Raw genomic sequence first — 27,423 nt, 5'->3', positions numbered from 1 at the left:
ATTACTAGCAACATAGCTACTTTCCTTAACAACATAGCAACCTCAGTTAGCAACTTCAAAACCGCCTTTTCCAAAATGATCCCTGAATCCTTTGAAGCCAACATCATTTCTTATTCCAAAGTTATACCTTGGCTGCATCACTGACAACAAAGAACTGGCTCAAAGATATTCTGTTACCTGCAGGTGTCAGCCTGGCTTAGTTGGTAGCACACTTGCCTCTACATTAGAATGCTGTAGGTTCAAGCCCATGTCAGGACTTGTTGCTTCCAAGTTTAGGTTGACACTGCAAACAGTGCTGGGGGTGTGGAGTCCTGTATTGAATTGTTTAGAGCACTTACCTTGTGAGCAACAGGACCAGGTTCGATTCCCCAGGTGGAGCAAAATCTTAGGCAAGTTTTCTTACGCCACCTGCCTCTGCTTACATAGCAGTAAGTAAGAATCCAGTTGTTAGTCGATTGGCGGATCGCTTTCCGGGGGTAATAATTCCTTCAATTAAAAAATTTGGTCACTCAGTCCACAACTGTTTGTGGGATACTGCAGTGTGCAATTGGCTGCCATGGTTCACCCACAAAATATAGTCAATTCCTGAGATGTCTCAGTCATGATAAGGCGCTATATCAAATGCAAGTATTATTATTATGTTGGCAAAGTAATCATCGTTACTAAAATTTCAAGTTGGATCCTAGCAAACAAATGGTCTCAATATTTGTGCAATGCTGTGCCAGGATATCTCCTCCACAAAACCAAGACACAAACTGATGTTAATGAGGTTATTAATATTTGTTTGGCAGCACATATAATGCTTCTTGATGCCAAGTAGAGTAAACAAGAATAGTTCCCGGAGGTTTTGCAGCGCTAGAGCATAAGACAAAAATAAAATTTGGCTTCTGTGTGTTACTAATGTGTTGACCTGTTCTTCATCGCTTAATTTCTGCACTAAATTCTGATCTTATTTGCACCATGTCTTCTGGAGTGTTTCCTTTCTGGTTCATTCAATCACTCGGGCTTTAATCCAAATGAACACTTAATTTACAGGAGCCTTTGGTGATTTGACTCATGGCTCTCCTTGCCTTTGGTGTTGTATACACAGTATGCAATAGTTACAGGTAATTGCTCACCTTGCACCAGGTGGCTCTCTTCCAGCAGTCAATCATAGAAGTCTGTTAGCTGCTTCTACACAGCAACTCGCTTTACCACAAGCCGCACCTCCCTATCTCCTATAGACTGCTTAAATCTTTAAATGCTTTCATTATGTTTCTGTGTTCTGACCATTGTCATTGACTGCTCCTTTCAGAATTCATTGCTCTGGTAGTTTAGTTGAGCTTCTCATTAAACCACGTTTGTTTTTTTGTGTGGCTTCAATTCCCAGATTACCACAGACGTGTGAAATGGTATTGAATCTACTAGATTCGCAGCCCGAGAATTGATAAATCCAATCCTCCTGGGGTTCCCTTTGTACAAAGTGAATCAGGATTTGCACAGATGGAGAGATGTAATCCTATAAAACTGGGGTTCCTTCAGAATGGGTTTTTCACATTCTTACTGACCATCCCCAAAGGCCCCAGGACGTGCATACATACTTCAATTGTGGTAGAGGAAGCACATTTCTTGATGCTCTGAGTGATCAGGCTTAGTTGAGTGATGAGCCTGTACCGTGTTTATAATGTTAGCTTCATTATCACGTCTGACCTCTATTTGATGACATAATGGAAGTACAAAAAAAATCCTCAGTTTGTTAAGGGTGGTGGGTAGTAATCTAAGAAAACTGTGTTGTTATGTTTGGTTGATTAATATAATGCAAGTATTACATGTTGTCCATGAACACTCCCCTCATCATAGGCTCTCACTACCAATGTCTGATGAGAGTTCACTGGACTATATTTTATTATTTCACTTTATATGTTGTGTTCTGGAGACTTCAGGTGCATATTACAAGACGTATTTTCCCATTGTGAAAGGTGTTATATTAGTACAACTTGTTGTTGTAATGTTAAAACAGTGCTTTTGTTTCTCGTCTACAACTTTCTTACAAAGTAGAATCCAACTGCGACACCTTGTATTATGACTGGGTGCACATAGTTGAGCCAGCTCAAGCTGCTTTTGGTGCAGGACTACGATCTGTCTTGTTGTCTTCACCAGCTGTCATGCATCATCGTTATGCAAGTACCACAAATGATAAACTAACCCTCTGCATAAAACGGTTCACTCTTATCTACTTTTCTGTTTCTGTTTCGAAATAACAGGTTAGGATAGTGAGATGCAAATGGGTGTGAAAAGTGTCTCAAATTCCTTTCCAAAAAAATAATAGACTGCCTCTTCACTGACCGAAGTGGATTTTGCTGCCTTTGTTATGTGTTAACCACAGAGAACAAATCGCTCTTTGTGTTGTCATTTCTCAATGTGTGTTCAGCAGAACAATCCCACGAGATGTCACTGAACAGGTTTAGCTACGTCTCTCTAAATTCCTTCAGAACTAGGTTATCGGGATTATCAGTCAGGGTATAATCATTATATACTGTAATCCCTTCAGAGCTCTAAGAGACATGGACAGCAAGCTACTTCTTGGAAGCAGTCTCTGCATAAATAACAGTAGAAGTGGACTCTGAAGAATTTTACAAGCTGACTTTTTCAACACTTTTATTTGGTTTGTGCCTAAAATCACTTTTTTTAATGTGAAGATGTGAATCCCTGTGCCCTGTTCGATTATACTCACCGGGACATGTAAACTACAGCCAAAAAGGCAGGTGGCTCACCAACTTTCAATGTTCAGCAACCAGGCAACAAGATTTGCTCAGGTTTTGCCCACCAGCTGTGAAGGAAATGCCTATCTTTCTCTGGGACCACCCTCTAACAGCATGGCACATCTTATAATAATCGTGGTAATCCTTTGCATTTGATGTAGCGCCTAACCGCACTGTTGAAATGTTTCAATGCGCTTCACAGGATTTACTGTAAAGTATAGGATCTTGTCAGACATCAAGGCCTAGATGAACACCAACTTTTTGCAGCTGAATGTTGATAAGACGGAAGCCATCCTCCTTGGCTCCCACCAGTTTCTTCTCACCTGTATCTTCTACACCTTAACCTCCTCGGCTTATCCCTCCCATTCACTGAACCTGTGTGCTACCTAATAGTCAGGATCAATCCTCAACTGTCCTTCCTATCTCACATCCAGTCCTTGATCAGGACTGCTTTCCTTCTCCTTCCACATAATGCCAGCCTCCGACCATGCCTCTAGCATTCTTCACACAGGTAATAGTTAAGTCACTGCAACAACAATTTGCTTTATTTTGTAGGCAAAATAGCAGCCAATTTCGACTCAGCAATGCCTAATAAAAAGCCAAGAAGTTAATGATCATTTTTTTTTAATCTGAGGGACTGTTGATCAGGTAAAGCTCCTTTCTCTTTTCAAATAGTACCGTGATATTTGTATAATTCCCCGCAACAGGTAGACCAGACTCTTCAAATGATAGCACCTCTGACAATATGGCACTCCCACTCCCAGCATTGCATTGGAGTGTCAGGCTAGACTATCAGCTCAAAATCCTAAAGCTAGAACTTGGATCTATAATCTCTATTCAACCTTACATATTTCTTAAAGCCCAGTGGATGAAGGCACTGGCCAGTGTAGTGCTACATCATCATGAATTGGCCATTGGTCAGGGATCTGTAAATTGCCTCAGTATTCCTGGGACAGAAATTATAAAAATGAGCTGGGGTTCCCAATCCAGATTGCTATCCAGTGTTGTTTACTGGAAAGTTTGTATGAATTTGTGGACATTGGTTGAAAACAGAACAGGATCAGTTGCTAAGTAAGGGAGGTTCTCAATCTGTATGCCTCAGTGAAACACTGGACAACTGACCTATTGCTGTAACCTTTACATTGTCTGGAGATTGCAATCTTTGCAGGAGCATTGGGTTTGGAAGATTATTATTGATTCAATTAAACTAATTGTGATAGAACACAGCTTTAAAAAGGTATGTCAGGGAAGTCTGCAATTAATAACAATGGATCATTAATTAACTGTCAGATCAATATTCAAATACTTGTGTAATTCTTAAAGTATTACAACATTACTATTGTAATCTCATTGGTGTCAGTAATGTATTTGATTTAACTGTTGCAGTTGTTCCCATGGCACTACACACTAACAGTATATTACTAAAAATGACAGGAGAATGAGTATGGGTGATTTGATTGATTGAAAAGATAATGATCACACAAGTGTTTGCTTGAAGCTTTCCACCAGTTATTTCTAATACTGTGCCAAAATCCTTTCCAAAACAGTCTGGAGAATGAGACCTGAGGTGATCCGAGTCCTACCTCCAGTGAGATGGGTGTTCTACTTTTAAATGATTTTGAAGCTGGTTTGCCAGGAAAGATATATAAATGGTGTTCCTCTCAGTATACTTGGACTTCTGCTCTGACTTCATTATCCTCTTTAGAAAGCCATCCTGGAAGGGCAGTGAGAAATTGCACAGGCAATTAAAGTCTGTAGAGCATACACTTTCTGTTGAGCTCCAAAGTATACTATGCTGGGAGTCTATCTCCTGTGTGGAAAGTTCAAGCTATCACTGGCTCCATTAGGGTTGATAAACCACATGTTACATTTGGGAAAACTCCCAAGTTTGCCCATTGACAGCCCTGAAGAAACTCTCCGAAATCCATCTGTGCTCTGAAACACCACCTCGGTGAAACATATGTCTGAGTGTCAATTGATTTTAGCTTAACTTTCAAAAAAGCTTGGTAATTTTTAGCCCATGATCACTCCAGGTCCTGATGTTACTTAACCGAGCTGCAGAAGTAGTATTACACCTAAGACATCATTTGGGGCTTAGATTTGGCAATTCTGAGCTACTTTTCTGCAGGAATATCCAGAATAAAGGGAGTACAGTAAAATACTTTTTAAATTGGTTGAAGAGCTCCTTAGAATTTGCACAGAAATATTCTGCGTTCATTATTTTTCAACGCGACATATTGAAAATGAACAGAACGTTTCCAGTCAAACTGGAATACTTTCCATAGAAAACAAACTGTTGTAAAATTGGTAGACATGAACAATGGATAGTTGATGCACCCTCTAAAAAAATTGCTGCATACCACCTATACCATAAAACCCATACCGCCACAACAATTGTTTCCAGTCTCCTTCTCCCCTTCCCCCTTTCTAAATTCCTTACAATTGCATAAAACAACTGCAAAGAACAGGATATGCAAACTATCAAATTCAAATGACCCCACACATATTCACCTGGCCACGCATGCAGGCTCGATGTTGCTAAATATTTTAAAATGATGGAAATCATCTGCTATGTTGGCTGTGGCAGCTCAATCCACAGATAGTTTGCTGCCATCTGGCTTGCTGACAGAACCACAGAGGGCTGCTTAGCCCCTCCACTCAGGCATGTTGTTTCACTGGGACACTAAAAATGGGATTGAGGATATTCAGAGAATTGGCTGCTGTCCCTGTGCACATGTTGGAGCCGTTCCGACATGTTCAAAGTCTTTTCAGGTAGCAGAATTACTGCAAGAATGAAATGGTTAATGAACTTCACTTCCAACTTGCTTTTTCTCCAGCGCCTTGGAACGTCCTCCCGACATGAAAGGCACTTTACAAATGTAATTTTGTTGTTGTGTTGTTTCTCCTCAAATTACTTCATCAACCCCAAACAAACTACTATCAGAAGTGACAATTAGCCCATTGGGACCAAAAACTGCAAAGAGAATTATTTACTTTGTGCATTCAGGAAGATTTAGTTTTACATAGTTCAGCAATTGTTAAGCAGTGCTTTACATTGTGTGAGGTTGTGCTCAGATCAACAGGTGCAGAACTACGGCATGCTCATTCCAAGGTCTCAGTGGCAGCTATCAAAGAGTAACTTCATTTTCCAGCAGCTGCTTTGGGCTTGTTTTGAGTTTTACAAAGACTTTGTATTCAATTACAAGAGCTGACCTACAGAGAAGGCTGCAGGCTAAAAACTAGAGGAACGTTCCTGAGACCCATGACTTAATTAAACATTGAGTTTGAAGTTGTGCTTGTTACTTCCCAATGCCAATTATGTAGTGGAGAGCATCAGAGCAAAGAAACCTTTGTTCAAGTTGTAATACTCAGCCGGACAAATAATCCCTCTGGACAATAGTTACGTCAATGTGGGCCCCACTAATTCTTTGCAATCTTTCACACCTATTGATTCCTATAGGTCCGTCAGTCAGTGCATACTCAGTACTCAAGACTATGAAGTTATCACATGTGACCCGGGGCAGACAGAAACAAACCTTTCCTGACACAAACACCCTGGGCTCTAAAGACTGTTGATTTTAATTTGGACCATACTCACGTTCTGGCCTCTGGTATCAGCAGTGAGGTGTCAGCTTGATTACGGAAATACACAATGTTTTGTTCTTATTCTTGACCCTTAAACTGAAGCCAAAAAGGCTGCTGTTGCAAGTCCCATTTTGAACTATGTTATATACAATCCAGTGGGCTCCCAGCCTTTAGATACTGCATGAGCTGGGTTTGCATTTTACAGTTCGGTCCTTGATGAATAATTGTGAACAGATGTCCGTAAAGCTCTCACAAGCTCAGAACAAGCTTTTTCTGTGCTGTAGGTAGGGACAGACAAAAAGGCTAGTTTGAAATCCCAAAGACATATTTTGCAGGATAGGGACAGGAGTGTTAAATTCAAAATGGAAGCTGGTGAATATGGAGTGTGTTTCACCTTTCTACATTCATGGGTTGACTGAGCTTGTTTTCATACCTTATATTTGCAATCCATTCCTGAAGGTGCTGGCACATGACAGTCCCAGCAATGTTGGCGACTTTCCAGCAACTCACCCAAGTGGCTTGTCTTCATCTGTGAGCCTAATAATGAGTGCCAGCAGGCTTTTCGACTGTAGACAGGGAGGTATCACGCTGACCCTTTTTTGACCTCACAAGCACTTTCCTTCAGGGAACCCTTGGTTGGTAATCGCCTCGCAAGTGAGAGACCTGGGTTCGATTCCCAGCAGGGTGAAACCTTGGGCAAGTTTCCTTACTCCACACGCCTGATAATAATCCCTCATGAAAACAACACCAATAAGAAATTGGTCACTTCAATCCACGACTGTTTGTGGGACACTGCTGTGCGCAATTGGCTGTCGCAGTTCGCCCACAAATATACAGTCAATTCACTTTACATTCTGTGAAGTGCTTTGAGATGTCTAGAAGACGTGAAAAGAACTATATCAAATACAAGTATTATTATTATTTATCTGAAGCAAAAGCCCTGGCTGCTTAACACGCTTTCCTAGCCCAGGGATAATGAGGCTAATTACTAGAATCTTTCCCCCATTCATCTCCCCAATCTACCCAAGCTAAGATCAATGAACTCAACAGAGATCCAGAATTGAACCTGGGACTTGTTTGGTCTGTATGGCTACATTGGGTTTACCCAATAAGCCATCAAGGGAGTCAGTCCTGGTAGATTTCTGCACATCCTGAAGATAGTCATACTAATCCTTCCATTTGATATAGTACCTTATCACATCATTGAGACGTCTCACAACGTTTCACAGAATAAATTGTAAAGTATAGCGGAAAAAAATGGAGTTGTCTTGACAATTCTAGTGCTATTTATAATATTAACCTTGCATTTGATATAGCTTATCACTTCATCAATATGTCTCAGAGTACCTCACAGGATACTGCAGAGCTCATTGACTGTATTTTGCAGGTGAACATGTTGAAGAGTATGTTAAATCTTTCATCAAAATAAAGAGTGTGTGAATTTGAACTGTAATCAAGGTTTGGAGTGAAAGCCCAGTGACCATACTGCCACAGCTACTGATCCAATCAAAGGATTCAAATACTAATTCAATCCATTAGTATATATTTACTGCTCCTCTGACTATAGTAAATTGATGGCAATTTTTGTGGGGTATGTGGAGAGAAAAATATTTGTTTATGTGTCTGTAATAAGCCATCAGATTTATTCATGATTCTTGCTCATCATTTAGCCTGATTTAAGGTCATTGATTAGTTTTCAATTGACAACATTGCTATATCAATCATTACATATATGAGTGTGGGTGGAGGGGTGAGGAAGGAGGAGAGAATAAATTAGTTGACTATAGCTGGTAGCTAGGATGGTGATGAAGAGCCAGAGATTTGGAGCTTTGGATCAGTATTCTGGCTTCAATGCTAATTCTGAGTTTGAAGATTTCTTCAATTGATCCCTGCTGACTGTAGACTCTACCTCCATGAACTCAGCCACCATCAGAATCTTAGCAAGATCAAGCCTGTAACTGGTAGGGGGCCTGTTTTGATCTTCCTCCCTTGACCGCAATGTCAGCCTCAGCTTGTTAAGAATGGCTGAAGCATTGGAGCCTCAGAAGGCAAATTTATTACAACTTACTATTACAGTCCTACTTTAACAGTTCTTTTGAGGACCAAAGTCTGAATTTGACACAAAAGTGAAATCAAACCAGTTGAAAATTTCAGCTTGTTCCAAGAATGTTGCTCATTGCTAATTGTCTTATTGGTTTTTATCACTCACTTTTCTGATATACATTGACAACAAGAAGAGCTTGCATTTATGCAGCAGCTCTCACATATAAACTTGAGACCCTTGGCGAATGTAATGGTTCACATCCAGCTCCAATATTAAGAAATTTAAAGATGTTGACTGTTGAATGTTTTTAGATGGGATTTCAAAGGCAGGAAAAGAGGTGGGAAGATGAAGTGGTTTTGAAAGAGTTTGGAAATTAAATGTATGGAGAAATAAAGATAATTACTCAAGGTTTTTTCTTTTTCAATTACGGGATGAACAAATGGTGCTTAACAGATCCAGCAATATTTCATAACAACAAGCAACAACAAAATTACACTGATAGAGCACCTTTCACGTCGGGAGGACGTCCCAAAGCGCTGAACAGTTAGGTGTCGGGGCCCGAGCATGGGGGAGGTGTGATGTAGGGGTGAGGGAAGGCAGAGAGGTGGGAGGGAGCCCAAAGGCACAGTCGAAGGGAAGGGTCTTGAGACCGGCCTTGAAGGAGGCAAGGGAGGAAGCGAGGCGAAGGGACCATGGGATGGAGTTCCAGAGCGTGTGGGCAGAGAAGCTGAAAGCCCGGCCACCGATGATAAGGTGGTTTGGGCGGGAGACATGGAGCAGACCAGAGCCTGATGAACAGAGGGAGCGGGCAGGTTGGTAGGGAGTCAGCAGGTCAGAGAGGTAGGAGGGGGCAATGCAATGGATGGCTTTACAGGTGAGGACGAGGATCTTGAACTCGATCCTCTGGGGGATGGGGAGCGAGGGTGGGAGTGATGGTGTCGCGGAACCTGGTGCGTGAAAGTACACAAGCTACAGAGTTTTGGATGATCTGCAGCTTGTTAAGGGAAAAGTTGGGAAGGCCGATGAGGAGGGAGTTCCCGTAATCAAGCCTTGAGGTGACGAATCCGTGGGTGAGGGTTTCGGCAGCCTGAGGGGTGAGGCAGTGGCAGAGTCTGGCAATATTGCGGAGGTGGTGGTAGGCAGTGCCGGTCATGGTGCAGATGTGGGGGAGAAAGGACAGTTCAGGGTCAAACAACATAAATTGTAATGTTTCACCCCACTACTCTCCCTACTCCACTGAGCAGTGAAGCTTTCTCAGTATGATAGACAGACCACTCATTGCTCGTTTACTGTGACCAACTGAGTTCCACTGTACTGAGCTCCACCTGCCCATCACCCTAATCTTCGCCCAGGTTCCACTGGCTCCCCGTCTCCAAGAACCAATTTCAAGATCCTCACTCTGACATAGAGATTCCCTCTTGCCCTAGCTCCTCCTTACTTTTCTGACCTACTCGTAACCCCCATTCCTTTGCTCATGTCTGCTGTACATCCAATGATATCTCCAGTGACTGTGCCTTCAGCCATCATGCCCCTAACATTAGAAACTCCCTTTTCAGTTTCTTCCCCTCTATCTATCCTTAATTTCTACTTTAAGACCTATCTCTTTGACTGCACCTATGGTCACCTCCCCCTTCTCCCTTGCTTATCATCCAACCTCGCCTCTATGTAGCCCTCCAAGATGTTTCCGGTGTGAAGAATTTTATATAAATGCAAATTATTGTTGTTGTATTTCTTGCCTTAACAATTGGAGCTCAAAGATGTCAAGCTAACAGCTCCTATCTCAAAGCTTATGACAATCCCCTTTTTCGCTTCGAACGCATATGCACATTTTTCATTTTAGTAATGAAATTGACAAAAATGTCTTGGCAAACTCAAAGGCCTGGGCCTTCTGCGTAAGCACAGAAAACGATAGCTAGTGAAATAATAGACATCAGAAAAAGATTTATTACACGTGAGAGTGTCTGCAATAAAGGGAATAATTACATTAATAGAGATCAATGACAGTTTAAAGATTAGTATTAAGAAATGCTGCCTATAAAAATATCTGTGTTAAATATCGATCCAGTTAGGTGTTTCATTTTAGGTTTCTGTAAGTTCTGATTCTTCGACTGCACATTTTCTATTGACCCATCAACCATCCAGAGTTGATTGGTGGGTCAATAGTTTGAGTTTTCGATGTAACACTCGAACAATAGCTGTTTCCATTGTTTGAGTGTTACATCTAAATAACTTAAAATTAAAACTTTTATTAGAATAATAATCCTTGCAATTCATACACCATCATGTCGTTGACACATCTCAAAGTGCTTCACAAGTTATTCCCTAAAGTGGCATGACTGTGCGTATGTTGTGTTTGCCTTACTAACTACTAAAGTAGTTTGCAAATCAGTTGATATGAGGGTGGCGCCACTTTAACTGTGTTTCAGATCAGACTTGTCTTTGTGCACTTCGAAGGAAATTAATCTTGGAGTGGAGACCTTGTGGCTGAAATAGAAAAGGTACAGGTTAAAGGTCTCTTTTTTTCTTCCCTGGCACATTTCTGTCTGATTGTAGCCTGACAAGGGAATGGAATGCATCACTAAATTGTTGCATGAAAGGGATACAGTCTGAGGAGAGGAACATGACAGCTTATTATGTAGACGGCATGCCTTGCGGGTCACATATCTAGCCTGTAACCTATTCCATTGTCTGGTTTACAAAGATGCATCCTAATAAAGACATATAAATGAAGGGCAGTGGAACATGATAACAAGAAATTGAGGGAAATTACATTGAAAGATTTGAAACCATGAAATCCTATTGTATTAACCTCCTTAAACAAGCTTATACATCAGAAAAGATGATCAAAGAATTGATTCTCTGCAGATTCACTGGATATTTTGGAATTTTATTTCTCGAGCTATGAGTGCTATACGTCCTAAGAACTTGATAGAATTTGACAATATTCCTTTGAAGTTATATAAAAAAACTTTATAAAATCTTTTTTGCATTCGTCAAGTAAACCTTTTCATAAGCACCTATCTTCGACCATGCTCTCCCACTCCCATACCCCACCGACCCCGCGATAACGCTATCAGTGAAGATTGCTCTCAGGCACTGTGCAAAAGAAAAAGATGAAAGTGTCATCCCAAATTTTTGTTTTCCACATATAATACCCATATATTTTTGATAAAAAGAATCATTCGTAATAAAAGTAGGTACTCCAAATCCTGTGGAGTAGGCTGCAATGGGCACGATTCTGGGGATTAAATTAAGTCGTTTCTGCTGAGGGTTTTTCGAGCTCCGTTCCAGGTGCTTAATGCGGGCCTCTCTCTCTCTCCCCCACTTTTTGCCCTTTTAAGTGGAAACTTACTATGCATTTACCTGTGATGATACCCTCCCACTCTGTCTAACTTGCATCTCTGACCTCATCTGTCTAGACATCTTTCTCAGACACATGCCCCCACCCCTCCCCCACCCCCAACCTTGGCTGCACCCCACTTTAGTTCCGCTTCCTGAGAAGGAAATTTAGGTCCATACAAGCCCATCTCAAGGTGTAGCTGAAATACACTGATCTTTTACGCCACTGTTTCATTTGCGAAGATGAATACCACCCCCCCTCCCCCTCATCCCACACACAAAATTTCTCCTGTCCTCAGGTGTAGGAACTACAGTCTTCTGATTTGCGACCAGGCGGATGTTTGGGAAATGCCAGCCTAGATTTGGAAGCTGATTTAACGAGGAATGTGGCTTCCAAATCCATCTGGGTTTTAAGACTGTTGAAGAGTCCAGCACAATCGTACATTGCCCTGTAGCTCAGTGTTAGGGCACTCGCCTTGCAAAAGAGAAATCTGGGTTCAATTCCCAGCAAGGCAAAATGTTGGGCAGGTTTCCTTACTCCAAATGCCACTGTTTACCTAGCAATAAGTGGGAACCCGGTAGTTAGTCGAATGCTGGATTCCTTTTCCAGGGAAAATAATTCTTTAAAAAAAATTGGTCACTCAATCCATGACTATTTGTGGAACATTGCTGTGCGAATTTGGCTGCCGCATTTTGCCTACAAAATATACAGTCAGTTCACTTTGCAGTATATTCTGTGAATCGCTTTGAACTCTCGAATATGGATAAGACACTGTACCAAATGCAAGGATCATTATTATCGTTTCCTTCTTGATTATACGCAGACTTGGGTAGCATAGAGGAATGTGCCTTCTCCTGCAGCACATTTGCTGGGGGTGGCCTCATAACTATTCCTTTAAATTTTCTAAATGTCTTACATCCTTAACCTTTAGAACTCCCTCCGTCTCAACCGCACCCCCCCCCCCCCCCCCCATACACACACACACTCTGTGTCTCTCTCTTCAAGTATTGCCTCTTTGAATGTGCCTGTGGGCGTCTTTCCCTCTCCTTGCTCAGTGTCCAACCCCATCCATGTAAGCACTTTGAGACATTACCTTACATGAAGGGCGCCATATAAATGTGATCTATCAAATATAATAGTCTAAGATAACACTCCAATGCAGTGCTGGGGTATGTTGAGATGTTGGAGGTAGCTTCCTTCAGATTGGGACATTAATCCAAGGTCCAATCTGCCTGTTCAGGTGGATCTTAAAGGTCCCATGGAACTCTTCGAAAATAGAAGGGAGTTTCTCCCAGCGTCCTGGCCAACGTCCTACCCCAAATAAAATTGGAACATAGGAATAGGAGGAGGCCGTTCAGCCCTTCAAGCCTGTTCCACTATTTAATTAGATCATGGCTGATCTGTACCTCAACTGTTGGTCACTCACTCCATGGCTGTTTGTGGGACATCGCTGTGCACAACTGGCTGCTGCGTTTCACATACAAAATACAGCCAATCCAATTCACACTATATTTTGTGAAGCTCTTTGAAACTTCTCAACCAAGTGATAAGGTGCTGTATCAAATGCAAGAATTATTATAATAATCCTAGCATTTGATATAGCATCTTGTCACATCATCAAGACATCTCAAAGACCTTTGCAGTATATACTATGAAGTGGTGTGACAATGTGAATTTTGTGGATGAAATGTGGCAACCAATTTGCATACAGCAGTGTCCCACAAACAGCCGTGGAGTTAATGCAGCAGCAAATTGTCACAAATTCAAGCTCTTTTTAAGCACCCGGGAAAATCTTTTTTTCCCACAAATTAACAACAGCAATTTAAGAATATGTATTGAAAGATTAATACAGTGGTTATTCAGGTGGCTAAGAAGCATTTATCTCTTGGTATTTGTCCTATGTTTAAACATATGTGTGGAGAGGAAGATCCAACAGAGAGCTTTTGTGTCCTCATCATTTTTCGAAACCCCCCCACTCCCCCTCCTCCTTTTGAGGCATGGAACCTGCAGAACCTGCAAAGCAACAATTCCACACTTTTGTTTACTTTTGTAACTTGTTAGCTTCTACACAGCCAGAGAGCACTTGGTTCTGAGATACAGTCCCACTTGCTGTTTTTATTTGGATTGCGTAAAGGCTCTGTGATTGACTGCTGACAGTAAGTGCTGTTTCAGAGATGCATCAGCGATTATGACTTTCTTATCACTACGCCCTGTAAAGCTACCAGCCCAGAAAATATGGAAGCATCCTGGGTTTTCATTCAGATAAATTTAGATTTAAGCCGGTATCTCACTAACCAGCAGTCTAATACAATATACATTTATATATAGCACCTTTCACGTTGATGGAAATCTCAAAATGATTCAGAGCGTTGGCTGCGCATGAGCTGGGGATGGGAGTCGAGGAGGATGTGGAAGGGAATAATGTCTGAAAGCACAGTCAAAGGCGTACATCTTGAGATGTGATTTGAAAGTGGGGAGTGAGGGATGAATCAAGAGCGACTCTGGGATAGACTGCCAGAGAGTGGGGACAGAATGGCTGAAAGCTCACCTGCTGATTGTGTGGTGGATCAGCCAGGGGAATGAAGCAGGCCATTGCTCGCTTGGCAAAGGAAATAGCTGGGAAGGTAGGGATGATAGAGGTAATGTGGGGGTGAGGATGTGGAGGAATTCAAAGGTAATGTGGAGGGATTAATGGTAATGTCACAACCTGTGAGCTAGAAGTCCAATTCCTGATGCAATCTGATTCTGGGCATAACCGTTGCCAATGGTGTTACGGGAGGGGGGGGTGGGCATATGCCAGTTGATGATTAACAAATCAACCTGTCAATTTCATCACCGTGTTCATTAGCCAATGTTATACCGACTTGTTAATTAGTACCAATTAACAACACTCATCACAATTTGCACCGCAACAAGTCATAGTCCATTTTTAAAAAAGTGTATATTTTATGTTTTAGTGAATAAACACTGCAAGTTAAAAGAACAGAGACAACAGGTTAGAGCTAGAGACATTGCAACAAGGACAGATGTCACAAAGCATTTTACCATAGTACAGTATTTACTGGGATAAGAAAACATTATTAATCCAGTGGTTGGATTAACAACTATTTTATATACTAATAAAGACGAAATGTCTGTCTGTTTGCTAAGAATGCAATAACCGATTGACGTAGAGATTTATGATTTATACCTCATCGGAAAGGTCTTGCATTAGGGCGTGTCAGTTTGGTAGGTGGACCCTCCTTGCTCGTTTATTGTGACCAGCTGAGTTCCACTGTATTAAATTCCACATGCCCAGCACCCAAATCTTCTCCCAGGTTCCACTGGTTCGCCATCTCCAAAAGAATCAATTTCAAGAGCCTCACCCTCGCAGACAAATCCCCTCTTGCCCTAGCTCCTCCTTACCTTTCTGAGCTACTCGTACCCCCCTGCCCCACTCCTCTGCTCACCTGGTGATATTAGTTTATTTAGAAACAAATAAAATAAAAATGGTTCCTTAAAATAATAATCCTTGCATTTGACAAAAACGTGAGTCCTACATCAGTGAAACATTAGAAAATGTGTAACAATCCTTCAAAAGGTTCATCATTAGAAACAATTTGCAAAAGTAACAAGTTCACTTATAAAATGATTGTTCCACCATGGCACTTGGTCTTAAAACATTGCATTTTAGTTGCTGCTCTTGACAGAAATACTTCTGTACCACAACTTTGTCGACCTTCTTAAAGGCTATGAATGCTACACATACAAGGTCACTTACCGATGGTATGTTAACAAGTCCCCATCGTCTCTTGAATTCAGGATTACCACCAGGGTGCTTTCCAAACTGAAAGTGTGAGACTGTAGTAATTGAAAAATATTTGCAGCATTGACTGATAAATGGGGTGTTTGATGTGAGTGTGTGTGGTGCTGACCATGTGTTTGAGTCATTAAATATACAATAGAAGAATGCAATGGGGCAAAGTAAATGGCTTTAATAGTTGCTTATTATTTTAGATTTTAGTGCAAATTTTCAGTGCCTAGGAAACCTGCAGGATCCCCTCATGACTAGATATATACCACCATTCCAATTTGAGATCATTACTTCCATTCAAAAAACATTCGCCAAACAGGGCCAAACTATTCAATTCAACACAGTAGCCATTTATGGATTTGTTTATTCAAACGTATCAACATCAAAGTAGATGAAAGTATTTTGCCGATTGAAATTTAAAAAGATCAGAAGCTCTGAAGAAGCTGCTCAAAATGCGATGCAAGTAATTGAGTGCTTGGATCCTCATTGAAGGATGTTTTTTCATTTGTGGGTTTGTTGCTTTAGTTCCTCTATTCATTTGAATGGCCTTTTCATGCCTTGTGACTGGGCAGGCTGGCTCATTAAACATTATTTTGATGGAACTCAACTGTGGGCTCAGGGGAGGGAAGGTGACCAGCCAATTTAGAGTCAATTACTTTATAGCAGAGGGTGGTAAATATGTGAATTGGCTATTCAGAGAAACAGATTGTGTCAGAAGATTCAAAAGGGAAAAGGTTGGCTAACTGGGAAGAATTTGTTAAATTTATTAAAAATAGAGTAACGTACGATATTTATTTTGCTTCAATGGGCCAGATGGTTCACATTGATTTTTCTGTTTTTTTAAAAAAAATAAAGATTCCAACTGAAATGTGAATCAAACTTTGTAAATTTTTACAATAGAAATTTAACTTTCCAATGTTCAATCAGTCCAACTTTTAACAACAATGACTTGAATTTGAGCGCCCCTCACATAGTAGGATATTAAATCTAACTTTAGGAGAAGGAAAATTGGAAGGCAGGTCAACCAATCGTTCCGTCCTACACGTTAATCCTTACAACCAGTTGAAGAGTACACAAGTAAAATAGATCACCTCCTTGTCCTCTTGATCTGTATGGAAACTTGCAAAGTGGGAATGATAAGAACAACTTTCAGTTTTGTGCCCATAGTATAAATACAGAGAGTGGACGTCTATCAAGCGTTTGCAGGATTCCAGGGCATTGGGGGGGTGGAGAACAAATGTGGGACCAAGACAGGTTGTTTGCACAGGGGAAGGGGATTAAATAAAGATTTACTGGCTGGCACTTAAAGTTCCAAAGCCACCCCATAGAGAAGGAAATAGAGGTACTTGAAGTCAGTAATGGCTCAGAGCAGCTAATGTTACCATAGCAACAAAAACAGGGTTGACTCAGTATAATCAAAGCTACCACCAGAAATGAGAATCAAACTTTATGTATTTTTTTACAACGGAGCTCCTTTGTATGTATTGTATTAAATCTGGTGTATTTATGCAAAGCTGTGAGATGAAAATAACCTCGATTGGATATTGCATAAAGATCATTCTTATACAGGCCTCCTTTGGTCAAGCATTATACTGTACTTATAATGCAGTCAAAATCATTCTTGTACAGGCTGCATTGGTTTGCAATGTACATCAACTCCTTGATAATCCAAAGAAGCAGGTCTGCTGAATTTTTGCAAGCATGTGACCTCGGTACTATCATAGTAATTCCAGTATGGTGATATTCTAATAAATGCGGAGCTGAGTTGACAAGCAATTTATGCTAGGATCAGAATTCCAATTAAAGATTAGAGGCATCTCAATATGATCCCTTTTAGGAATTCCATTAATCCTGTACTTTTCTCGAAATTTCACTTTCCAGCTAAAAAGCCTTGTTGTGATCCTCTTAACCTTTTTGGTGCTTCCTATTACACAATTATTATGGCACCCAGTCAGAAAATGACTGTATAATTTCTCCTGGTGCTCACTGAAACCATTGTGATGGTGCTTGTATGTTACTTAAGTTGCAAAGAATGGAAGTGAATGGCATAAGGAAAGTCTGAATTTGCCTTCATATTATTGCCTGTTTAGATTATGTCTGGGCTTGACTTTGACTGTAACTGTATTGTACCAAGCAGCTTGTGTTTTGTCAATCCCCACCCCCACCCCACCCTTCAATAGAGCCTTGCCCTCAGCAGCAGCCCGCTCCATAGAATTTGTTTTATTTTTAAAAGATAGCAACAGAAATGTGATTATTATTTCTCATCCACAATGATATGAATTTTTTTTAAAAAGTTGACTCACAGCTCATTAGCAAGGATTTTGTAAATTGACGCGTTCAACTGACAGCATAATTCCTAAGTTAGACAGACAGATATTGTGGTTCTTTTCATGCCAATTTATGCAATCAGGAAAAAAACCTTGGGTGGCCGTTGCTGGTGATGCAATCAGTCCACTGCCTCTCCCTGTGGCTGGCGTACCCCCAGGTTCTGTATAACCCTGTGTGCCATTGTGTTCAACGGATGTTGAAAGGCTTATGACAATTCTCTTCCTGTTGGCTGCTGGGCATCCAGTAGCAATGCTAGGGTGATGTAGTTGAGTGCACACTGTTTCTGTTTGAATTCTCTTAGCTTCCCTGGAGTTCGGCCTGCCCGTGCATTAGTTTTACGTTCTCTTAGCTTCCCCGGAGTTAGGCCTGCCCGTGCATTAGTTTTATATATACCTGTATATTAAAACGTAGTGGCTATGACTATTTTGTTCGTATTTTTAGTTAGTGATGATCATAAGCAATGAGAATTATTTCAACCAAGTACTTGTTTTTAATCTTGTACATGATTCATTGATGAATGATTGCTGTTGTAGTCCAATTATTGTCACATATACCACGAAAGATAACAGTGGAGGATGTGGAACACACCTGGAGGATGTGGAATGAAAAATGTTTTGTCTTATTAAGCGTAGACCCAACACCTGGCCCCTGTTAGTGCAATGTCAATGTACTTAATGGCTTGAAGAATTTCTCAACATTGTGTCTGATTTGTCTGTCTTGACTTGTTTAAAAAGAAGTGTGTATTTCAGAAATTTCTGTAATAACTTTCAGGTAAAATCTGCTCACCTGCTAAAGGGGCCAGAATTGCACGAAGCACTTGGTATCTGATGGAAGCCTTCAGTTTAGATTTCTTTTAAATATACAAAATATACCTTTACTGAAAGACAGTTTCATGTTTGGAAATATAGCCCTCTATTCGATCTTTACTCCTTCTTTGCTAAATGCATGTGTAGATAGTAGCATATCAATACCTGAATTTCAATGGACATCATGGGCCAAATAAGTTTTAGATGGATAGGGATTAGGAGGAGTGGAAGGAGTGGGGGCTGCAAGAGCCTTGCTGATTTTCTCCTTCCCAACCCAAAAGCCACAAGACCAGTTTTAGTGCCTCAACCACTGTCCTAGGTCAGACTGGACGGACTGGCATTTCAGACCTGTAACCTTCAGCTCTGAATCACTTTATGCTTCTGGGCAGTACCCAGTGATTAATTAAGGTCATTGGGAAAACTATTTGGACTGTGGTTAGCATTGCCAATTGGAATAGAAATTTGAATTTTATTAGCAGAAACTTCACCTGAATTTAAATTTATTCTATTTCTGGAGTATTTTAAAGTGTCGAAAATTTGGACACTCTGAGAAGCTAGTAAACTGCTGAATTCAGTCTAACCTTTGAAGTTGGTTTTCTGCAGTTCATAAAAGAACTTTCATAAAATCAGCTTCAAAATTGAGGCTGTGTTTAAATAAATGCCAAATTCTGCGTTCCCTGAACTGCTACATGAAGTAGAGTCCTGTAGCTCAGTGGTTAGCGCACTCGCTTTGCAAGCGAGAGACCTGAGTTCAATTCCAGGCACAGGGCGAAACCTTGGGCAAGTTTCCTTACTCCACACGTCTAATAATAATCCCTCCAAAACAAAACAATAATAAATTGGTCATTTTCAATCCATGACTGTTTGTGGGACATAGCTGTGCGCAATTGGCTGCCGCGTTCGCCCACAAATATACAGTCAATTCACTTTACAGTGTGTTCTGTGAAGCGATTTGGGACGTCCTCCCAACGTGAAAAGCGCTATATCAAATGCAAGGATTATTATAGAGTGTTTATTTGCATACAGTAAATCCCAACCCAGGTGGAATTTCTCTCCTCCTTCAGAGTCTCGTAAATAACCTATCTCCAATTGTTTGGATAATGTGCATGTGAACTTAATCTAAAACACTTAAATAAAAAGAAGAGAGATGTCTTTGGCTTTTCACTGAGCTTTGGGAAATTGAAACAATTTGCCATGGACAAAGATTGTACGTCTTAATTCTGAATGTAATGAACAATATCTGTACTGGAAATATGCCCTGAAGGTGCAGCGTTGCCATAACGTATAAAATAAAACCTACTGTGTATATGGTGCACAGCTTTCAGCTTCCAAATGAATTTATAAATTGAATGCAACAGCACTCCTGTTATAATGAAATGACTACCTGCTGACAGTAAAAATCTGAGCACCAGCCTTTAAGTGTTTAGTCTGTCTGGGGGATCTTGACTCAGCCTGTGGGAACTCTGGTAATCGAGTCCTTGACCTTTGTCTTCTCCCTGCCCAACTCTTCTCTAAAGTATGCTTTTTAAAAAAAGTTTGCTTCATTTTAGCTGCAGAAAGTTCCTCTTCTCTCTCAATGTTATTTGCAACCTTTGTGCTTCATTGGCTCAAGACCTGAAGAAGCAGTGCAAAGCTTCTCTGCTGCAAAAAAAAGTCTTAGAACCAATGCAGTAATTTCAAGTAAAACAGTTGATGTTTTTTGTAAAATACTAAATGAAAAGCATACACGGTCTATACTTCATTCTGCCATCATTTTCTGCAAATGGATTTTCCTGATAGTGGAACCTTTGACATGGGGAAATTTTGTCACAGCGAAAAAATACACAGTTGCCAACTGAGAATTGTAGTACCGTCAAAAAAAATTAAGAGCAGATATTTTTGTGGGGAGAAAGAATTCTGAAAAGCTTATTGAAATGAACAATTTTTGGTGTTTCTGCAGTCATTTTCAGAAAATGTATTTTTAATTATTTATTCAATTGCAATTTTACTTTTAATTGAAAACCTAGATGTATAGTTCTGATGTCCTTTCTTTGCCTTCCAGATTTTGCTGACTTTTAATGTCCTTGTGATAAAGGATGATAGAAATAAGTTTCGTTAAGAAGGTACAGAGAACGAAAAGGTAAGATTCTCCTTGTCCCTTCCACTCCAATGTAAATATTTGCATTCCATTTATTTTCTTGCTTCTATTGCCACCATATTGCTTAAGCCCCACTTTGAGCTCTGAGCTTATTATCTAGGTTGGCACATTCGTGCATTGCTGGGGGAGTGCTGCATCATCAGAGGCGCCATTCTTCAGCTGAGACATTAAACTGAGGCCCTATCTGCAATGAAGATCCCGTAGTACTATTCAGAAAGAGAAGGGTTTTTCTCAATTTTTCAACCACTACGCCCTGAAACTCTAGACCTTGCTCCCTCAATCCCTCCGTATTGCTCTCTCCCCATCTTCAAATTCCGCCTAAAGACCTATCTTTCTGATCTTGCTTATGGTCACCTCCCCCCTCCGCCTGGCTCATTGTCAGACTCCGTCACTGTCAAGGGCTCCAGGACACTACCCTGTGTGAAGGGCGCTCTATAAATGTAAGTTGTTGTTGTATTTTTTCGACTGGCCAGTTTTGAGGTCCTATGAGAAACGGGCAGTTCCCATGTTGCTGCCTGTTTTTCTTTCCACAGAAGAGTTTTGACCCACTTTAGGGATGTAATTTCGTCCATTAGATGTTTGAAACCGTTTTCAAATTGTTACAAAAATGCAGCAGGCTTCATAGGCATCACCATTTTTAATTTGCAGACTCTCTCACACAAACTAATAGAGAGCTTTGATATTGGGATAAGTAATGTGCAGTTCATTTGCCTTGGCAACATGTGCAATCCATGCTTAGAATGGAATTTCCTATCAAAAGTGCAGAATGCAAAGCTAGCCATTTATTGCACACTGCTGTGAAATTGATAAATATTTAATTGAATAATGGCCATCGTTCAGAGTAGCGCTCGGACTGACCTCAGCTCTCTGTCCACGGCCCCACCCCGGCTCTCTGGCCACAACTCCCCCCCAGCTCCCTGACTACCCCCCCCCAGCTCCCTGGCCATGCCCCCCAGCTCTCTGGCTACACCCCCCCCAGCTCCCTGGCTACCCACCCCCAGCTCCCTGGCTATTCCCTCCCCGGCTCTCTGGCCACCCTGACTCTCTGGCCATATCCCTATCCTGGCTCTCTGGCCACATCCTGCTCCAGCTCTCTGGCCACCTCCCCACCCCGGTTCTCTAGCCACACCCCAGCCCCGGCTCTCTGGAGACCACCACCTCACAGTATGTTACCTGCCAGTTGCCTATATTTCCACGTGGTTTGCAGTTAAGCTACGTCAGCTACTTTAATGTGATTTCACCCACCTGCAATAATTTTAAAATTCTGATGTAAAGTAAAAATATTGATGTAGAAAACTAATACTGTTGAAGGCAATTGTTGACTGTCTTGATTTTACACACTGGAGGGCTACACTATTGTTACAAAATGATTGTTATAAAGTTTACCTTATTCCATTATAAAACACAAGCAATTATTGCAGCAGATGGAGTTATTCTCCTTGAAATGAGCTTGTCAGTTTAGTTGTGATTTGCACTGCTTGTATGTTTAACAAACCTAAGCAGCTGAAGAAGACTTATTTCTCACTGGCCAGTAAATTAACCAATCTTTTAATAAGTTACACCAGCTATCTAGGTTAGTAAATGTATCCACAATCTAGAATCGTTCTCCAGGTCTCATTTTTCTATCTACTTATGTTAAACCAGATTTGGAGGTCTTTCTATACTTTGGAAAACTCACGACTAAAATAGAACATGACACTACAAAACAAAATGCTACAAAACTTCATAATGAGCCAGTAAATAAGAGAAATCTGAAGAGTAAAGGCCACAGCTGTCAGAGATGAGCAAGAGAACTACAGTCCATTTGTCAGAAATATGGAGTAGAGGGACAGTTTGGCATGATGATACATTTGCTGGAGTATCTGCACTATCAATACATGAGCATGTTTGGTATGTAAGAATATGTCTGAACACAGTACGTTTGCTGTCACAGATTTATTTAAGAAGCTTTGCAATCTCCTTGAGTGACAAAGATCTATAGCCAATGTCTTTGACATTTGAGCGCAAATGTCATGAGAGGGATTTGCCGGTCCTGTGACTGACACTCAATAAAACATGTGTGAATTGTTAGAGGCCACAGTGATTGAACTCAGGCAGGGCAACTGATAAGACCAGAGCATATCTAACCTAGGGCTGCACTTGTTAACCTCGTATAGGTTAAGAGCACCATAGGTTTACAGACTCTATGGGACAAACAGTAACCTGCAAACCACTTCAGGTGGCTGAAGGAGCTTTAGAGAATATTTTTGCAATACATTTCTAAAATCTTTGCAGATAAAATCAGCAATAATTGAAAACTTAGATAATTTATCGTGCTGATCGCTTCAGATGGCTTGTCTGGACTTGAAATTGGTTGCTGGGGTCAAACGTCAGCTACTCTTTAGCGTAATCATGGAGCAAACCACAGGTGTACTTTACAAATGGGTGTCTTGTTAGCAGAGCAAATTGTAGCATTTCAAAATTTTTGTCAAAACTATTTCAACAGTAGCAATGAAATTGTTCATCTTGCAGTTTCAATTGTTCAATTGTTATCTTAAAGTCACTTTGTTTTCAATAAGCCCAAACCACTTTTTCTTACAAGCGCTGAGAGCAAACACAAAACTGACATTTGGACCTATTTTGGATTCTTTTTGTAACTTCTTTCAGAAGCAGCTGTTTTTCGGGGTCTGATAGATACACGTGGAAACCCATTGTCATGCTTAGGAGTATCCAACCTAGACTGAGAGCTCCACTTATGCATGGAAATTTCTCCTTGTCTGGAATGGAGTGTGGCATATTCTCCCTGGAGGAACGCATGCACCACCTCTCCTAATCCCATGAAGTATGAGGCGCAGGGTTGTGAAAGGAGTGGAAGATCATTGATAGAAGCTGGACTACTTCCAACCAATGTTATGCCTGAAAGAGGTATAATCAGGGCCAGATTAAGTTTGATGGGGGCCTAGGGCTATTATCATTTTGGGGCTCCTCTTTGCATGTTCAATTCCTTCCCTTTACTATTTTACCATCACCTATGCCCACGGCAATGCCAAACACTCTATTGTTAATATACCTTGACAGAGACACCTGTAAGGACACCTGTTACTTGGATTGTGTGTTCACAAGTTGCACTTACTAAGACCCCTGCGTTAAAACGTATCTATAGCACTTTCTAGAGGAGCCGGCAGTTTTTCACTGAATTCGATCCATTCATCCTGTTTGCCTGAAGGGACACCTGAAGTGCTCCCCTGTGAGAGAAATGCTTCGTCAACCATTAGCTATTGTTTCTTTTGGTGTTGCACTAATTGGTGTGGTTATCAGAGGCCATTAAATTTCCTCTCTAATACGAAGACCCCCCCAGCTCAGAATCTCCTCTTGAGCCCCTGGAAGTGGTAAACTAGTGCTTCTTGTATTGGTTATAGGCTCCCTAATGCTAGCCTGGCAGTTCCCAGAGCACTTGGTCCACCAGAATCTCAAGTGGACTTCCTGAAAGCTCTGCTCTCCAGAGACCCACACCAATTCTCCAGCTAATGCTTCAATTGAGCTACCACACTGCAGCTCAAATTCACTTTTCAAAAAAGCTGTCCCAATTGTTTCTTCCTTCCTCATTCTTTAATCACCAATATTCAAGAACTCGCTTCCAAAACTATTCTGCCTTGATAGCTCTCTCCTTCGGAAGCCCTCCTTAAACACGTATCTCATCACGCCTGGTTTTTGTCAGTTGTTGTACAAATTGTATTTCCTTGCTTGGTGTTCACCATTGCTTTTGTCTAGTGCTTTGAGGCATTCTTTCATGCGAAAAGCGGTACACGGTTTAAGTGCACGTCGTTGCTGATGTGTGGCATTTCACTGCGAAACCTGCAGAGAAAAAGACGATTATCATTTTTATGCAGTGCAAAATGCATTTGCTCACTCCACACCTGGGGAAATCATTTGCTTTTCTCATCCATTACACTCAGGTGTCATTCTAAATACGAGTCTAAAAATCTTGAAATATTATTAGCATATAGCACAAACACCATTGTGTAATCCAGGTTAGCATTGCAACTCTCAGCAGATTCATTTCAGGTAACCCACTAGTCACTTTTTTTTAAAAAAGGACCAATTGAAGCAATGGGTTCTGCTACTTTGATCTGATGACTGGTTCACTAAAGGTTCAAGAAGAAAATCAGCATAGCAGGACTCTAATTTCTGATAAGAGTAACTGAACATGAAGATGAGAATATCAGATTTGCCTGGGAGTCATATAGTGAGAGGTGGTAAGCGGAGTCACAAGCTCCCTTTCGCTGCATATTACTCAGCATTTAGAAGGAATCCTCAGTGGAAGCTTTCTCTCCAGAAGCAACTCTCGATTTCTCTGGCTCCAGGTTTACTTTGACCTGACAATCAGATCTCCTGTTGCCTCCACACACAAGAATTCTGATTTGATGCTAAAAGTCTGAGAGCTTGTGCGAGTCTAACCAAAGCCTTTCCACACCCGCCTGGTAGTCTTAAATTCATTGTGTCGGTATCATAATGACATCAAGAGATTTGAACACACAAATTTTTGGTTTTTTGGATCTCCTCAATGATAGCACAAACATGACAAAGGTTTTGCCCACAAAATATAAAGTCAATTCAGTTTACAGTATACAGTTTACAGTGCTTCTGTGAAGCGCTTTGAGATGTCTCGAAAACGTGATAAGGCCCTATATCAAATGCAAGGATTATTATAAAGCTCAGTGAAAAGCCAAAGACATCTCTCTTCTTTTTATTTAAGTGTTTTAGATTAAGTTCACATCCACATTATCCAAACAATTGGAGATAGGTTATTTACGAGACTCTGAAGGAGGAGAGAAATTCCACCTGGGTTGGGATTTACTGTATGCAAATAAACACTCAATAATAATAATACTTGCATTTGATATAGCGCTTTTCACGTCGGGAGGATGTCCCAAAGCGCTTCACAGAACACACTGTAAAGTGAATTGACCGTATATTTGTGGGTGAAACGCAGCAGCCAATTGAGCACAGCAGTGTCCCACAAACAGACATGGATTGAAAATGACCAATTTATTATTGTTTTGTTTTGGAGGGATTATTATTAGGCGTGTGGAGTAAGGAAACTTGCCCAAGGTTTCGCCCTGCCTGGAATTGAACCCAGGTGTCTCGCTTGCAAGGCGAGTGGTCTAACCACTGAGCTATAGGACTCCATGGCTGGGGGATCACCCACACCCCCAGCCAACCGCCTGCCCCCGCCCACCAGCCAACCCCACTCTCTCCTTCCACCCAGCCAGCCCCCCGCTCCTCCCCAGCCAACCGCCCGCTCCCCCCCGCCCACACCAGCCAACCAATGCCCTGTCCTCCCCCACCAGCCAGTAGCCTGCTCCCCCCCACCAGCCAACCAAATCCCTCTCCCCCCCAGCCAGCACCCACCACCACCCCAACCAACCCCCGCACACCCCAGCCAACTCCCACCAGCCCCCATGCTCCCCATCCAGCCAACCCGCTGCACCCTCCCCTCAGCCAGCCCCCCGCTCCCCCAGCCAAACCCCTGCTCCACCCCACCAGCCCCCCCCCGCTCTGACCCCAACAGCCGCCCTGCTCTGCTCCCAGCCAAACCCCGCTCCCCTCCTCAGCCAGCCCCCTGCTTTATACCTTATAATATAATATTATAAGAGCCAGGAGCCAAGCACCTTGGTTTTGAAGAACAGCTCTCAACGTGCCTGATTGCTATCGGTGAGGACTAGCCTTTACTTTCTTCCACCTCCGACGCATCGGCCATCTCCGCGAATACCTCACTCCAAAAGCCGCTGAAACCCTGGTCCATGCCTTTGTCACCTGTCGGCTGGACTTCAAATGCTCTCCTCACCGGTATCCCATCCATTACCTTCCATAAAATCCAGGTCATTCTGCCGCCCGCATTCTTACCCGCAAACTCCACTCCCCGATTACCCCAGTCCTTGCCAGACTGTACTGGCTCCCTATCCCAGGGAGGATCGACTTCAAGATCCTCACTCTTGTCTTCAAATCCCTCCACTCTTCTGCACCCCCCTACCTCTCTGACCTCTCTCCTCACAACAGTACCTGTTGCCTTCATTCCACCGGGTCTGGCCTCCTCCTTGTCCCCTGAATCCTCCTCTCCACCATCAGCAGCCGTGCCTTCAGCCGCCACGCCCCGAGGCTCTGGAACTCCCTTGCTCACTCTCTTCGCCTCGTCCCCTCTTCCTATTTTCAGGTCCTTTCTTTTTGACCGCGCCTTTGGTCACCTTCCTCCCCCTCCCCCTGGCTTGGCCCCAGGATCCGTTACCGTGAAGCGCTCTGAGACGCCACCTGGCGTGGAGGGCGCTGTATAAATCCAAGTTGTTGTTGTTTTTATAGATTCATAGAATGTTACGGCACAGAAGGAGGCCATTCGGCCCATCGAGTCTGTGCCGGCTCTTTGACAGAGCAAGTCACTTTCACTAACCCCAATCACCACCTTTCTCCCCATAACCCTGCAAACCCATCTTCCCCGGATACCTATCCAGTTCTCTCTTAAAAGCTGTTGTTGAATCGGACTTCACTGCCCTTTCAGGCAGATCATTCCAAATTCGAACAACTCGCTGAGTGAAAAATTTCTTCTAACCTCCCCTCTGCTTCTTTTGGTAGATATCTTAAGACTGTGACCACGGGTCACAGACACACCTACCAG

The 27,423-nt window shown here is 41.9% G+C and overlaps 1 protein-coding gene across 1 annotated transcript in view; it reads left to right on the top strand.

Moving 5' to 3' along the window:
* Positions 1-27,423, top strand: part of LOC103180210 (teneurin-3) — a 159,978-nt gene that overhangs the window by 70,769 nt on the left and 61,786 nt on the right. Inside the window, exon 3 of the mRNA XM_042341646.1 lies at positions 20,679-20,756. The gene's annotated coding sequence lies outside the window, so the exon portion shown is untranslated. The remainder of the gene's footprint in view (positions 1-20,678; positions 20,757-27,423) is intronic.

The sequence above is a fragment of the Callorhinchus milii genome, unplaced genomic scaffold, assembly GCF_018977255.1.
Source record: "Callorhinchus milii isolate IMCB2004 unplaced genomic scaffold, IMCB_Cmil_1.0 Scaffold1, whole genome shotgun sequence".
Taxonomy (NCBI): domain Eukaryota; kingdom Metazoa; phylum Chordata; class Chondrichthyes; order Chimaeriformes; family Callorhinchidae; genus Callorhinchus; species Callorhinchus milii.
This window is presented reverse-complemented; position numbering and strand designations above follow the sequence as displayed.